Source organism: Tiliqua scincoides, chromosome 3, assembly GCF_035046505.1.
Source record: "Tiliqua scincoides isolate rTilSci1 chromosome 3, rTilSci1.hap2, whole genome shotgun sequence".
NCBI lineage: Eukaryota > Metazoa > Chordata > Lepidosauria > Squamata > Scincidae > Tiliqua > Tiliqua scincoides.
In genome coordinates, this window is record NC_089823.1 from 141,224,762 (window position 1) to 141,240,723 (window position 15,962).

The window sequence follows — 15,962 nt, forward strand, 5'->3', positions numbered from 1 at the left end:
AATGCAAGGTGCCAAATCAGAGTCCAGAAACGATATGCCAAGTCACAGTCCGAGGTCAGGTCTAAACATTCCTCCTACAATCCTTTCTATCTCAGGTGCTCCTTATATCCTGAGGGATCTCCTTGCCTCTAGTGGTTGCAGCTGTGCAGCACATCTCTTGCAGAAAGGCCTGGCCTTAACCCTTAAAGGGGCCACTGCAGACACCACACTCTATCTCCTCGCCAGATCTTCCGTGGTTCCCATACATCAGGTAAGCATGACCCAGACCAGTCTCATTTCATGCTTGTGATGACGTGCTTGGACTGATAGCATGAAGCATTGGATCCCATAGGGCTTTAGGGAAAAAGTCAGTTTCCCACTTGGCACTTCAGAGCTTGGCAATGATGTCATCACCAAAAAGTCAGTTTCCCACTTGGCACTTCAGAGCTTGGCAATGATGTCATCACCAAGTGCTTCAGAGCCACCACCACACAGCCAACCTATGGCTCCATGCAGTCTCCTTGAAAATTAGAGGGAAAATTACATGGCACCCCTCTCAAACTTGAGGATGGACCATCAAGGTCTACCAAGACACAAAGAAATGGTTCTTGATGAGTTTACCCTACAAGAGACTCTGTGTTGCCCTATGGGATTTTGCCTGCAGAAAGCTGTTACAGACCCTTTGTGTTCTCCTGCCTCCTGTTCCTCTTTCATTGTTGTTGTGTGTGAATTGCTTGGGTACCTGCTGGTGAGGCATCAAGCATACCCATTCTCTCAGTTACCCAAGAGCCGCTGTACCAGCCAGCTGAAGTTGTTCAATTGTTTATGATGGCTAGAATATGTTTCTTTAATTGGCATTGATGGTTGGTGGCTATTTAGTTAAGCCCCATCCCGGTAGCGTAGCTGGAGGGGGGGTGGAGCGCTCAGCCTGGCAGGGAGCCTCAGCAGGGTGGGCAAGCGGCCCCTCCCTTCGGAGCCATTCCCGGCGGGGGGAGCAAAACGGAACCATACAGCTCTGTATGGGGGCTCCATACTCCCCCTCCAGTTATGCTACCGCCCCACCCCCACATACTCAAAAGGAAGGTAGAGAGGCATTTGGAAGATCACCAATAAAGAAGTTGGAATTTTGCAGGTAGAAGTCTGGGCATGCACACGACTGTTAGAGCAGCAGATGTGCCACCTCACATCAGATCCCCAAAGAGATGACCTGCTGATAAGGTATTTGCTGGAAATCTTACAAATAATTCAAGAAAACAGACATGCAAGCTTTGGTTCATAACTTGGCATTCTATTGAGTAATAAGCACAGTATGTAAAACAAATAGACACAATAGAATAGCAGATTCAACATAGCCAGCTACTAAGTGAAACTTAACTGAGGATTCACTTCAAGCCCAATCCTGTCCAGGACTGGGCTGCCGGCCAGTACACGTTGCAATAACTTAAGACACTTCCACTGTCACAAATGGCCACTGATAGCACACAGAGTGCTCTGTCAGTGGTCATTTTGGGAGCGCTACCACATGAGTCCGCAGTGCTTCCTGGTTGTCTCCAGTTCCCGCTGAATCAGGCAAGGCATAGGCGGGAGGGGCAAAGAAGGGGCAAAACTGGGCAGGTTGGGAAGACTGCGGGAGGGGACAGATCTGGTGGTGATGCAAGATTGGATCCTGTCCCCTCTTTTTCAAGCCTCCCCACCGCTTTCTTCTCCTCAGACTTGCACCAGTTACAGAAGCTGATGTAGGTCTGAGGAGACCCATTGTTTCTCCTTGGAAGCCTCTGGATCCCACTGGATACAATGTGCTCATTTTTGGCATGGCTGCATGGGCAGGGGGAAGTATATGATTTGCCTGTAAGGCACATTCAGAATACATAACATTGACCACCAAGGTGCTTTTAGTCTTCAACTTATTCATAGTACTCTCTCTTTCTCTCTCTCTCTCTCCCTTCACCAAGTCAAGAACACAAATAGGCCCCAGAGGATTACATCTGTTTAGAATATGAAAGCATTTGTCTTCTGTTGTAGGGCCTAAACTAGCATTTTAGCAAGAGAATGTTCAGAGCAGAACACTTTGAGTTAAAGGGGTAGTCTAGCATTTATTAACAATGCCTTAAATGCTTCAATTATATGTGCAAAAGCTATGATGAAAATATCAGCAATTAAAAGAAAAGTATAGCTTATCTTGTGTTTGTATGTTATGTATGTTGGCATCCTTCAGTCTCGGAAGACTATGGTGTCACGCTCTGAATGGTGGTTCTGGAACAGTGTCCTCTCCAGTGCGCGAAGCCTGGGTAAAGTAGGTATGGAGGATAGGCTGTTACCCATGCAGCAAATCCCCCCTCTCCACGTCGCTGAAATGGTCCAATGGAAAGGCAGAGGCCAATACGGTTGGTTCCAGCGGCGTCGCAGGAGTTGCTAGAACGTGACTGTGTTCAGCCATGAACTGCCTCAGGGACTCCGGCTCCTGATTTTGCCTCAAGGTTGACTCCTGAAGCCTTTTCCATAACTGGATGTAGCCACAAGGCAGTGGAGGTTTGGGATCAGATACGTGTTATACGTATTATACGTACAATCTGGGTTTGATGAGACTTATTTCCAATTAGCATGCATTGGATTGCAACCTCATTTTCTTAAGAACCAGAAGAGAAGGAGAAAAGAAGCTACCCATGGAGTTTATCTGAATACATCATAAAACAATCCAGAACTATACCTTATCAAAGACAGCTGGTTTCCTCCATCTATTAAAAGTACCTAATCTTGTGGTGTTGCCCTCTGGCTAGAAGCCAACTTTTTCCCTCAGTGCTTGGCAGGAGACCTGGAATTTTTGGCTAACTTTCTTATCAGAACAAAATGATTTGTCTCTGCAGAAGGCAAAGCACTCATCATGAAGAAGTCTAAAAGGAAATAGCTAGACAGTCTGTCCCATATCACGTCTCTACTAAGAGCTAAATTTCAGGATTCTGATCTTATTTTTCTTCACTCAAGTGCATCAGATTATAATATCCCCAGAGAGGCAATAGTATCTCCAGTACGTTCTATGCATCACAGTCAATTCTGTCATCCTCAGAAGCTAAAGGCTGGCAAAGCTTCAGTCTTAGGAAGAAAATAATATGGAGTGCTTGAAGTGGTTAGATCTTCAGAAAAACTAGATCAATTGGTTAAAATAACTCAAAAGTTGCCAAAATCAAATTGAAATTGACACAGCCATTATTCAGTGCTTTCAGACTTAATAGTACAATGGTAATGATAATGATAATGGCTCTCAGCAGTTCTCAAACTGTGGGCTGCCACTCACCAGTGGGACATGACCTGATTATTGATGGGTCACAGAACTGACAACCTGATAGCCTACAAGGAAAATGTATTGAGCCTATGGAAAGTGAAATGGAGCGGCACATGCATGTTTATTCATGACTAGGCAAATTTGCCTCAGTCCACTTTGATGGGCAGGCTAGAGGGATCGCAATGCCACCAGACTGGTCCCAATCCAATGACAGGAGACCCTAACAACTCTTGAGAAGGAAGTCCCCACCTCCAAGCTGACAAGGAAAATGTATTGAATCCTATGGAAAGAAAAACTGAGCCACATGTGTGCATTTATTCACAAGTAGGCAAAGTGCCTTGGCTTTCATCAAAGGCCAGGTGAAGGAGAAGTCAAGGCTGCTAGAATGGTCTGGATTCGATGAACATGAAGTTCAACTAATGCTCCAGAAAGTGGTCCGTCCCCCCCACCGTAGCAAAAAGGAGAAAAACAGCAGCTTGAGCAGCTGGTAAGGTGACACTTGTCTTGAAAATTCTGCACTGTGAATTTTGATTGCTAACTTTCTCAAACTGTATGCCAGATGTGAACATTTGATGCATATTTTATATTTAGCACCGGTATTTGACATCCAACAATTTTGTATTTGCAGCCAACATTGGACAATATGTGACAGCCCACATGGAGCCAACCAGCAGAACTGAACAACTTTGGACAAAGTATGGTTCAGTCAAACTGTACCCGTCAGTATTTGACAACACCCGCTGTGCAGTAGTCAATATTTGACACTAGCTGATAGCTGACATGCAGCAGCTGTCATTATCTGACTTATGTCCTCAGTAGTTTCTTGCATGATTTTTTACTTGTATCTTTACACATCTTTGGCACAGCTTTCTTTCCAGTAAATGTTCCGAGTATCACCTGACCGTACCCATCAGTTCAGGCACATAAGGGTTTAATAAGCTTTTAACCAGAGTTGCCTATATTATAAAATTATGCCAAGGTAACCCAAATCCAGCAAATAAAAATCTGAAATCTGTAATCATGCAAATTAAGCCAGTTTGTAGGTGCTCTCACATTTGTGTAATTTATTATGCAGTATACACTATTCTTCATACATTGGGTCCCTGACTTATTGACGTCTGTGTTACGAATGGCTGTGTTGGCTGCTGGCTGCTTCAACCTTTCCAAATTCCAAAAGGACTCCCAGAACAGGACCAATGTGTACGTTGGGGACTTAGGGCGCAATCCAGCACCGACATAAGGGCAATGCAGCTCTTAGGTAAGGAAACAAAATTCCCTTACTTTGAGGAGGCCTCCCTGACGGCCCCCCCAACTGCAGGATACAGCACACATCCCATTGGCACGGCTATGCCAGTGCTGGAAAGTGGGTTAGGATTTAGACCTTAGTGTAATTCTTTTGCTAGTTGGACCTATACAAGTTCCTGAAGCTTTACTTTGCAACCAGTGGAAATCTGAAGCTAGATCTATACACAATCATGAGAATGATACGACCATGAAGTTGGTAAAAGAGTCCTTAGCAGGACCAGATTTATTTAGAAGCCAAAGTAGCATATGCTAGAGGTACCACATTTCTGAGGGCCCTGCACTAAATGCTTGCAAGCTGTCTCTGGTGAAAATGGCATCCCACAGTCTAGCGACCCTGTTGTTTGTATATTGGGTGAGCTGCCTGGTACGTAATCATTACGGATGTCATTAATAACATGATACAAATAAACGATTTCATTCAAATTTATCTTTACTGTAAGCACAAGCTTATTGTGCCTCAGCACCAGTGGAGTGCACATTGTGACAGCAAAGGAATTTGAGGTGCTGATGGGAAGGCCTTCGTTAGCCTGGCAGTGCCCACAAAAGACAAGAGCATGCTGGAGCAGGTAAGCTCTGCCAGCACAGGCTGGCAGATGTGTGGGGGAAAGGCTCCTTTATAAATATGCTACAGGCCCCACACTAGTTTTATTTGGCCTTGGTCCTGAGCTGCTCAAATCACTGCAGAGAAAGGGAAAAAACAGTTTTCTCTTTGTTTTTGAATGCTTTTCCACTGAAAGAATTTTCCTAGTAGAAAACTATGAAAAGAGAAAGCTATGCTGATCCTGTTTTTCTGATGTAGTAGTAGTGAGAATTGAGGGTTTTTTTAAAACATGGAGAGCATACAATTTTTGAATCCCCCACCTGCAGTATGAGGAGGTATAGCCCAGTCTACCACCTCAAGATGTTATTACTTCATTTTGTTGCATGTCTAGATCAGGCCTTCCTCAGCAATTCATCCAGATCAAGAGATTCACCAGGCATTGCTCAGACACTTTCAAGCATATTTGCACAGCCACAGAGGTTAGGAACATAATCTTTAAATAAAACCTTTAATCTGGTATTCTCAGGAAGCTGAATCCTGCATCCAGTACCACATCATGCTGGTGTCCTCTGCTCCTGTGGAATTGTGCCCATACACAAAGTTCAGAGCACACCAGATGGCAAAGGAAGCATCTCATTCAGTACTGCTCATACAAACCCCAGGATTAGGGAGTAAAGGGTGCAATAGAGCGCCCTCGGCTGGTGCAAGTCTCTTGGGCTGGCCAAACAGTGTTGCAAAAGTGCCGTAAAGCACTTTCATGCCACCCTTGGAGAAGGGAGACAGAAGCATGGATGTGTGCCGGCCTTCAGAAGCAAGCATTAGCTGTTGGGCTAATGTAGAGGTAAGCCCATGCCAGCCAAGTTAGGCCAGCATGGGAGTCTGGGGGGTAGGTCGGGAGGGTGGGGAGGAGGCATTTTTGGGGGGACTTGTATTGGGGGGACACTGTATTTAATGTGGTTGCATCTATCAGCTGATTTGTATAAAGCACTGTGGTGACCAATAAAGGACAGAGCATACCGAACCAACAGCAACCAAGGCCTACCACATCAACATGCTAGGCATGGAGCTCTCTGTCTCCCATTTGCAAGATATATACAGGCAGTATTACAAAGTGACTTCTATTGAACATGTTGACTGATAAGAATTACCATTAACTTTATTTGTATTGATACTAGCCAGGGCGTTTCTATAAAGCTGTGTGTCTGCTTTAAGACAGACAATGATTCAGGTCCATTTCCAATTAAACTGTTAATGGATTGCCCTGGAGCCTGGGTATGCACAATACAAATGAATTTCTCTAAGACACTGTACTATGTCCAGCAGCCACCTTTGTTCATCTAGCACTGTCTGAAGTCTCTCAGGAAAACTGTCCTGCCAGTATATAAGTACACAGAGATGATTTATACATTACCCTCCTAAAAGATGTTATAAAACTCCTCCACCTGTAGTGGCCTCATGTTCTGAAAAGTTCGTACAAACAGTTGAAGCTAAGCAGGGTCAGGCCTGGTTAGTACTTGGATGGGAGACCGCCTGGGAATACCAGGTGCTGTAGGCTTACACCATAGTCTTTCGAGACTGAAGGTTGCCAACCATTGTGGCTGTTGAACCCACCTTCTGTTCCTTGTCTTGCACTTCTCTCCTGGCAAAGGGAAAGGGATTGCCACTGTTGCACACTCACCTTCACAACAGCACCCAATTTTTCTTGCCAAAGAGAACAAGAAAAACACAAGGGTTGGTAGCCTTGTGAAGGACCCGGGTCGTTCTGTGATTGCCACAGTACACTCTGAATGTTCAGAAATGAGTGACATAGCCTAACTTTTCTGGGCAAGCTTAGCTCTGCCCAGGTTCTTTCCAGAGCTATGTTAGACCCATCTTAGGTGTTTGGTACATTTATAGCACAAGCCTATATTTGTTTACTCAGAAATAAGTCCTACTATGTTCAATGGGGCTTATTCAGAAGTAAATGTATATTGGAATCTAGAGCAGGACTGTAGGCACAAGGGACAGATGTGGCCCAAGGAAGCCCTTCATCTGGCTGATAGTTACAGAAATTGGGCTCAGTTGACTGCTGTAAATTGGCCTGAGAGGATCATAGCCTGTGCCTTTCATGAGCCTATAGACATCCTGTCTGAGTTTGTCTGAGCCAATCATTATAAAGTTTTGTTTGAGCCAATGGGGTCACTGTTGAGGAAAGTGAACTGAGTACCTTGCAACAAGCCCTTGAGAGTGGGAGGACCAAATGGAAAACTGCTGCAGGAGAGAGGGTTGCAGTACCAGTGGAGGAAAGGTAGAGGCTGCTGTGTGCAGAGCCACTGAGGTTATAAAAGAGGCTGCGCCAGCAAAGAGAGCTCAGAGACCAGGGAAGCTCTGCAGAGAAGGAGCTAGAAGAGCACGTTGGAGAGACACCAGGGAAGAGCTGAACCCTGAGCTCTGCAGGAGAGCTGAGAGAGCTGCTGGCGGGAGCCCTGGGAGAGAAAGCCTCTTGCTGGAGCTGAGAACCAGAGGGAAACTTCCATCAAGCCTCCAGCCCTTGGCCTGTCTCAAGTCCTGCTGCCTCCTGCCTGCCTAGTGCCTGCCTGCCTGCCTCAGGTCCTCTCTCATTTGGGGGAATTTGAAATAAGGTCTTTCCATTTGTTTGGTTCAGGTTCTATTCCTCCTAATAAAAGCCTTAAACTTAGTTTGGTGTCAGTGGTCTCTTTTGATCCTGCATAACACGGCCCACTAATAGTTGAGTTTTCCCAGCCACCATCAGCTGCTGAGCTATGCTGAATGCCTATGCTAAAAGGGTGGCAAACACAATTGGGCTCTCCCATTTATAAAATAAAAGTGCTTATTTCTGGTCATAACCTGCTTAATGATGTCACTTTCTGCTTAATGACATCACTTTCAATCCACCAGGCATCATAAATGGTGTTTGGTATGAAACAAATGGCACCCTTGGCCTAGGCAGTGATTTGAAATTATCCTGGTTTTTGTTGATCTGCTTAGAATTGGATCAAATACTGTAATGAAGATATTTAAAGATTTTGATGGAAACACTGCTACTAAAAAACCTTGATGTTGACTCTTGTTTAAGAACAAAATGCCTTTAGCCACCCAGGCATGCACATAGAACTTATTAATAGCATAGTTAATCTTACGCAAAGCCACAGATAGGGAAAGTCTGTGAGTTTTTCCTATTGGTTTTCTATCACATTAATACACTTACCATTGTCATGGAGATGTGTTTGAAGCCCCTAATTAAAAGCATGGACTTTTCCTTGTTCTAGAAAGTGGTGGTTTTGGAATAGTCTCCTGGAGTCCAAATGACTCCACTTGGAGGAAACAGCAGATGTGCCTTTACAATCAAGGCATAATGTTTCCTAGGCAATTGCAGCCCCACCCTTGAAGGTGTGAGGTCACAAAAGGCAAGTCAAATGAAACTTGACTCACAGGGAGTCAGACCAATAGCTCAGTATTGTTGACTGTGACTGGCAGCTGCTCACTTTTTCAAGAGGTTTCAAGAAGAGGGCTTTCCCAACCCTGCAATCTGAAATCCTTTAATGAGAAATGGCAGGAATGGAAATTGAGACCTTCTGTAAACCTTTTAACTAGGCCTCTGTTACTACCAATATGCATGTACGGTTGAGAGTCTTAACCTTTGCTTATCAGGTCTGTTTGACAGCTGACATTGAAAGACCTAGATCTTTAGAAGTAATTTTGCCTCTAGCTACATGTAGATGTTGGAACATCACCAATTCAAGGTGAGTGATGGTTTCAAGGGAGATATGATCCATTTAATTTTAGACTTGTTATCCCACCCTGTTCCCCTCTCTGTTATGTTGTCCCCTCATGCAACATAGTTTTCAACACAGTTTTCTTCTATTGCTGTAGAAACCATGATAACTTTATGGTCCTTTATGCTAAAGGTCATGATAACAGCAGCTCAAAAACAGAGGCCATAAGCCAGGGAAAGTTAGTTTCTAGTAGTAGCAATGAACTGAAGTCCCATAAATTCCAACTGGGTTGCAGCACACTTTCTTTGGATTGGGCCCAAAATTTATAAATTAAATAAAAAATGGATGCCCACATAGCCCAAGTAATATCACAATTGTTCTAGGGTAGAGATGGTGCCCACAGTCCTTGTAAGGTAGTATCAGAGTGACTCTACCGGCCCAGCCAAACAGGGACAGGGCCACAGATGGCAGTTTTCCAAGGGTCCCCCTGAAACCTAAAGGTGGTCCTGATAAATTAAGTTGTGGGATTTATGGGTTGGGTTGAAGAAGGGGTTCACTATTTGTTGGGGACAGTGAGGAGGAGAAAGCACTCTTATTCATTATGTCACAGACAAATCACTCTGCAAAAGTTCTGCAGACTTCTTTCTCTCATAAAGGTGTTGGCAGGATCCAAAGGCTGGGGCTTTTTATGTTAATGAAATTTGCACCTAGCATTGAAATACCACCCAATGAAAGATTAGATTGATTTAGGCATTAAAAATAGGACAACATTAGCCAGATTAGAACAGAATTAATCAATCCATACATGTGGGCCTCCATTCAAATTTATAGGAGCCACTAATGTATTTACGTCAATGCCAGCAGTCTGCATGCCAGCATTTTACATTAAAATGTACAATATGATCCATGGGATGTCAATATAACAGCTTTCCAGGATGCCAAAATGTACTAAGAGAGATTTGGTTTATTCGATTTTGAATTTTTAAAGGAACATTTTTTTTTAAAAAAAGAAGCATTCTGTTTTATTTCTCCCTTAAGCTATAGCTGTTCAGATACAATATCTGACCTAAAGTACTGTAAATCACTATGGTTGCACATACAGCATAAGATATGGCACCCTGTGTGTGCACCTTGGCTACCTCTGTGCTGTCTCACCTAGTCCCCACTTACCCCTGTAAGAGCAGAGGCGGTCCTGTTCCCTGATGGGAAAAGAGGCCCACTGCTGCTTCCTCCAAACTGGAGGAAGAAAAAGCAGCACACAGGCAGGGGATAGCAGTGTCAATAAGAAGGCTGTCAGAAGTTTGGTGGCACCTTTTGGGCCACACCTCCACAGTGACTGCTTTTGGTTGAACTAGAAGACGACGCTTACGTGGGAAGCCACTCTTGTAAATTTAAGTAGCATGTGGAATAAGTAGTTTCTGATTTTTGTTTTTCTTTTTTTAACCTTTTATTATCTGTATTTGTATAATTTCAACTGATTGTTGCCTAAATTGAATTGGTGCAATCAATGCAAATGTGGAGGTTCTTGCTCTCTTTGGAGAAACATCTAAAGAATTTCAAAAGAGGGAAAAAATAAAGGAAAAATGATTTATTTTTTTATTTTATTACGGTGAACCCCACAACTAACACAATGTGGTCAATATTTTCAATATTTTTTTTCTGAACTGTGAAATATTTTATGTGCTTTACTAAAGAAATTAAGGGGGGGGGGAAGGCTGTACCAATGCAAGGTATGTAATTTTGTGATTAATTAACTCAGACTTTCCTGAGCAGAAATATACTCAAGGCTTAGTTATGCATCAGAGGAGCACATATATTGAAAAAGAAGTCTATAATATGTAGTGTGCCAGATCTGGGATACCAGCAATGCTAGTTAACATTTGGGACTGATGGATTAGAAATTCTAGACAGCCTCTCAAAAACCGCTGGCTGAAACTTTACGGAACCAGGAGGATTTTCATTTCTGAACTGCATAAGATAAAAGGATGGAATTTATGTGTAAATTCATTAGTGCATCTTCTGTCCTTTATTTGGGGAAACAGCACATTAATAACTGAGCTTTTTTTTCTGTTTATGTACTAGCCTAGATCTAGATACCCTTTTTTTCTTGTTAGCTTTTCTGGATATCCTACACAGATGCTAAAATGTTATGCTTGAACTTCTTTTAGATTATGACTAGGGGTAAATCTACACAGCAGACTTACAGCCTGATTCTATACTTCTCGGCTCTGTAAGTTTCATTAGTCACCTCTGCATCCTGTGGAGCCTGGGAAGCTGCCAGAGATCTCCTTGGGGGAAGGGGACATTGTCCCCTTACCCCGAGTAAAGCCTTAGCCCAGGCAATGGGGCTTCTTGATTCAGCGCGAGCTAAATTGCTTGCATATACCTGAAAATCCCCATGTTAATAACTTTATTTTTTATTCTGAGCCTACCATGGGGGATAGGATCCAGCAGTGGAGGCCTCCACAGGTTCCACCTCCCCCTCTCAGGCTGATTCCAAACCTGTTCTGCGCTCCCCTCCACCCAGAAATGCCTTAGTTCCTTGGTTGTTGTTTGGCATCATTCCCTTCTCCTAGCTGCTGCTTGCTGCTTTTTCTTCCACACTGTAATAATCATGCTGATGTTCTCATCCAGTCAGGGATCGCATTGTAAATAGGATGTTGCAATGCTAAGTGACATTCTATTTATTCGGTATGGGCTAGGTCAGGGGTCTCTAAACCCTGGCCCTGGGGTCAGATGCAGCCCACGGCAAGCCTCTGTCTGGCTCGCAGCAAGCCTCTGGTCCCTTGCAAACCTCTGGCCCGCTCAGCCGAATGTGACCAGAGCTGTGCTCCAGTTGCATCTTGAGGGTGTTCTGAGGGCCGGGGTGGCAATGCACCTCCCCTCAAATGTCTTCTAAAGGCGTAAAAACATCACTTCCTGGTTTTCCTGAAAAACCAGAAGTGACGTTTTTGAGCCGTCTGAAGGCCTTTGTCTTTCTGAGGCTTTCTAATATATCTGTTTAAATTTATTATTTAAAAATTTATTTACTTTTCCGGCTCTCGACACCATGTCAGATATTTGATGTGGCCCTCTGGCCTAAAAGTTTAGCGATCCCTGGGATAGGTGATAATGTTACGTAGGACAAATCAAGGCAACTGAGAGTAACAACCAGATAAGGCAATTTAATTGAATAAGCAAACTTTTCTACAAAGAGTACTAAAAAAATTACTGAAAATAGGAAGCATTGTTGGCACTGTCAAAAATATTCACAAAAGCAGGGAGCAGTTTCTGTTCAGCTTTGAGCTGGAATAAACAATAGTCTGTGATTACAGAACATTATCAGTTCAACTAATGAAATGACTGCTCACTCCCCCCCTTACCATTTAGAAATGTGCTTTGTTGAATATCAAGATGCAAAAGCACTATTGAAAAATGCCTGAGCCAACAACATAGACGTTTATGAAGCAGTAAAGCTTTCATTATCGCATAGCTGCATGTTTTATCATTCTTCCATGCCTTTACACATTGTAGGCACCAAATGAAACTAATAAAATATTGCTTTGATCCTTCAAAGGAGTAATTAAGCTGAAACACAGAGGGGAAAAAAAACACATTGCATTATGAGGAAATGAATGTAGGCTTTTCAAGAAGTCAGGAACATCATTATATTAAGAGGTGCCAAGATGTTAATTTCCATACTCAGCGAGGAGATGTGAGCCCTCTTTGTTTTTATCAAATTTTCCTTCATTGCAGATTAGTGATGAGATTTCAGATCAGATATCCCCATTTAAAGTGATTTGCTTAATTACCAGACTGAGGTTTGAATTATGGTGAATGAGTTAAAACTTCTTGGGTGGGTTGTGGGGAGCAAAATTGAGTTGGTGGGCTTCGTTGTGAAAAGAACCATGGAGTAGAAAATGTACCACTGATTGCCCATCAAAACTGTAGGCTGACCATCCAAGTACCTATCGGTTCTAAAACTGTCCTAGTGATCCCAGTATGTGGGTCAAAGCAGGTCTTGTTTCCCCTCAACTATTCTCCAAATTTCATTCCATTTACTTTAGCTCACAGAACAATTATAGCCATGCTTTCTAGTTTCCTTGTCTGGTCTTTGCAGCCCAATCTGTAACAGTGGAGTTCATCCTGATAGGTGTTTGTGTCCAAGGCATGAGGCAGGTTTCTTGAAAGAGCTTTGAGAAAGTGTCAGTAATTAGTCATTTCTTTTTGTTCTTCCTAGATATTGGATGTGCAAAGTAGCCCCGTACCAGGTTCCAGCTTGTGCACTATAAGTTCTGTATAAACTGGGGCAGAGTTATGTAGTCCACTGTGTTGCATCTTAGTGGTGTGTTGTGATTGACATCAGGGGTTTGATGAAATTCTATTCACATCCACAGTGGTGGGGGCAGAGCTTACCCTTGCCCTAGGGTAAGCTTCAGCAACCACTATGGGGCACTTGGCCAGCTCAATCACAGGCACAAGTCTGCATTGCTCCAAGCAGGTAAATCAGGCCCAGGAAGGGGTTTGGGATTTGGCATCCACCACCACCAAACCCCCCTCCCCCCAGGCCTGATCTGCCCGTTCTCTGCTCCCAACTCCTCCCCTTTCCTCCCACCCCATTCCACCTCTCTCTGCCGTCCCTTGCCTCATCCTCCCCCCCCCCACCACCATGCCAGGCTTACCTACTCCAACAGGACTTCTGACATCCAGCAGAATGCACAGAAGGCCTTCCCACTGCTGTGCCCATAGCTTGCGCTGGTGCAAAGGGCTTTAGAGCGTGTTCCGCCAGCACTGCTTAGGGATCAGATTGAACCATCATCAGGCATATTATTTAATAATCAAGTTCACAAAGAACATCTTATAAAATGAGTTGAAATATTGAGATTAATTTTTGGCTTAGGTTTTAGTAACCTAATGAGTGATCAGAACTTGGATTGTACATAAAGTAGAAGGAAGAGTCTCCCGATGGCCAATCAGTGAAGGCAACTTTATGCTGCTTGTTAGCCTAATATATGGTATTTACCTATCCAAGATCTTATTATGAGTTGCCTTATTGATTAAGATAGGGGACTGCTGTAGAGATCCCAGCACAACTGTAAATTCCATCTACAGGTAAATTCAAGAGTATGATTGAAAGCATAGCAAAGGCAAAACACCATTAACATCTGTTTTCAATTTGTGGAGAGCCAATGTTTTCCCAAAATAATTACACCTGTCCTCCCTGCCCACACCCACCCCATGGTACCTATGATAACATTTGAGATCCCTTAGAATGCCATGGATGCACTGACTGGAAGGTTCTGTCACCTCTGGTGCACCAAGTGGGGAGCAACCAATAAGCAGTTATATCCATGCAGGGAAAAATACCACTACATTTCAGGCATAAGAGCATGCTTGGTGTTTTGTGGAGCTTCAGTTGAATTAATGGATCTGCCAGAGTTAATCACTAAACAATCTGGCCTTTTGATTACTTGTGGACTTTGATTATTTGTGGAAACTTCAATTCTCTTTTATTAGAACTGTCAATATGCTTCTGTTTTGGGGGAGGGAGGGAGGCAGAATGTTGATTTGGGATCCAGAATGAAATCTGAGCTCCAGCATAGATGTACACTGCAATTCTATGCATGTGCACTTGAAAGTAAGTCCCATTGTGTTCAACGGGGGGGGGGGCTTATTCCCATGCAAGTATGCTTAGACTGCAGTCTTATTTTATTGTTTGGTTGCACAATTTTAGGTATGCTTACTCAGAAGAAAGCCTTACTATGACCCCAAGGGGATTTTTTTTCCAACATAAGCATGTATTTTATACCTTGGATCTAGAATTCTGTGTAAAGCACACCAGAATTGCCAAAATGCGTATTCAAGGATGGGAGGGTGAATCAGTCATGCTCAGTGTTGGTATACCAATCCCCGAATCAGTGGAGGCTTCACTTTGATCCATTATGGTCTTTAAACCTCCAAGAGAAACTTGCACATTCATATTTAACACCTTTTTTAAAGTCAAGACTAGACCGCTGCCCATTTACTCACAAGACACCACTGAGTTCAATGACAGTTACTCCCAAGTAAATGTATATAGGAGTATAGATCTTTCTTTGGGGGGGGAGGGGGGCTAACAAAAAGGAAAACTTAGAATTCTGCTAAATCACCTATTTAATAGGTGGTTAACAGTGGTTCTCGAACCTGTTAGCACTGGGACCCACTTTTAAGAATGACAGTCTACCAGGACCCACCAAAAGTGGTGTCATGGCCAGAAGTGACATCATTAAGCAGGAAAATTTTTAACAATCCTAGGCTGCAGTCCTATCTACACTTACCCAGGAGTAAGCCCAACTGACAATTGTTAAAATATACATAGCCTGTTAAAAGTACAGCTCTGTAACATTTTCCCAAAAGCAGTCACATACCATCAGCTGCAGACCTAGCACAGGAGGGCAGCTTTGCGGACCTTTGTCCCAGGAGGGGGGAGAGGTAAGTCCACCACTGCATACCATGGTGGCATCAAGTCTAATATATTAAAAATAAAATAATAATAATAATAATAATAACAGGTATTTATATACCGCCTTTCTTGGTCTTTATTCAAGACTTTATTCAAGGCGGTTTACATAGGCAGGCTTTATTAAATCCCTATTAAATAGGGATTTTTACCATTTCAAAGAAGGTTCTTTCTTTCAAGAACGACTACATTCAAGGTTTTTCATTCCGATCTGGCTTCACATTCTGGCCTCCATCCTCCCACGCTCAGAGCAGATGGAATTGCTCGGCTTCAGCTTGTCAGCTGTTCCAAGGTCGCACGGTGCCGGTGGCCTCGAACTGGCTACCTTGTGGATGTTATCTTTAGGCAGACGGAGGCTCTACCCTCTAGACCAGACCTCCTGCCTCCTGCAAATATTGAAATGAATGGGGACCCACCAGAAATTGGCTCACAACCCACCTAGTTTGGAAACAGACCCACAGTTTGGAAACACTGACCTATTATATTCTGCATTAGACACCACATTCCACACTCAGCAACATGATCAGAAAGCATAAGCTTCCTAATTGTTGGCTTATATAAATAAAGATGCATTGCCCTTTACAAACTTGTTCAACCTTCCCTTCTGCCATCTCTGCATTAAGAAACACAGAGCATTAAATTACTTAAGAGGGTTAATGACTG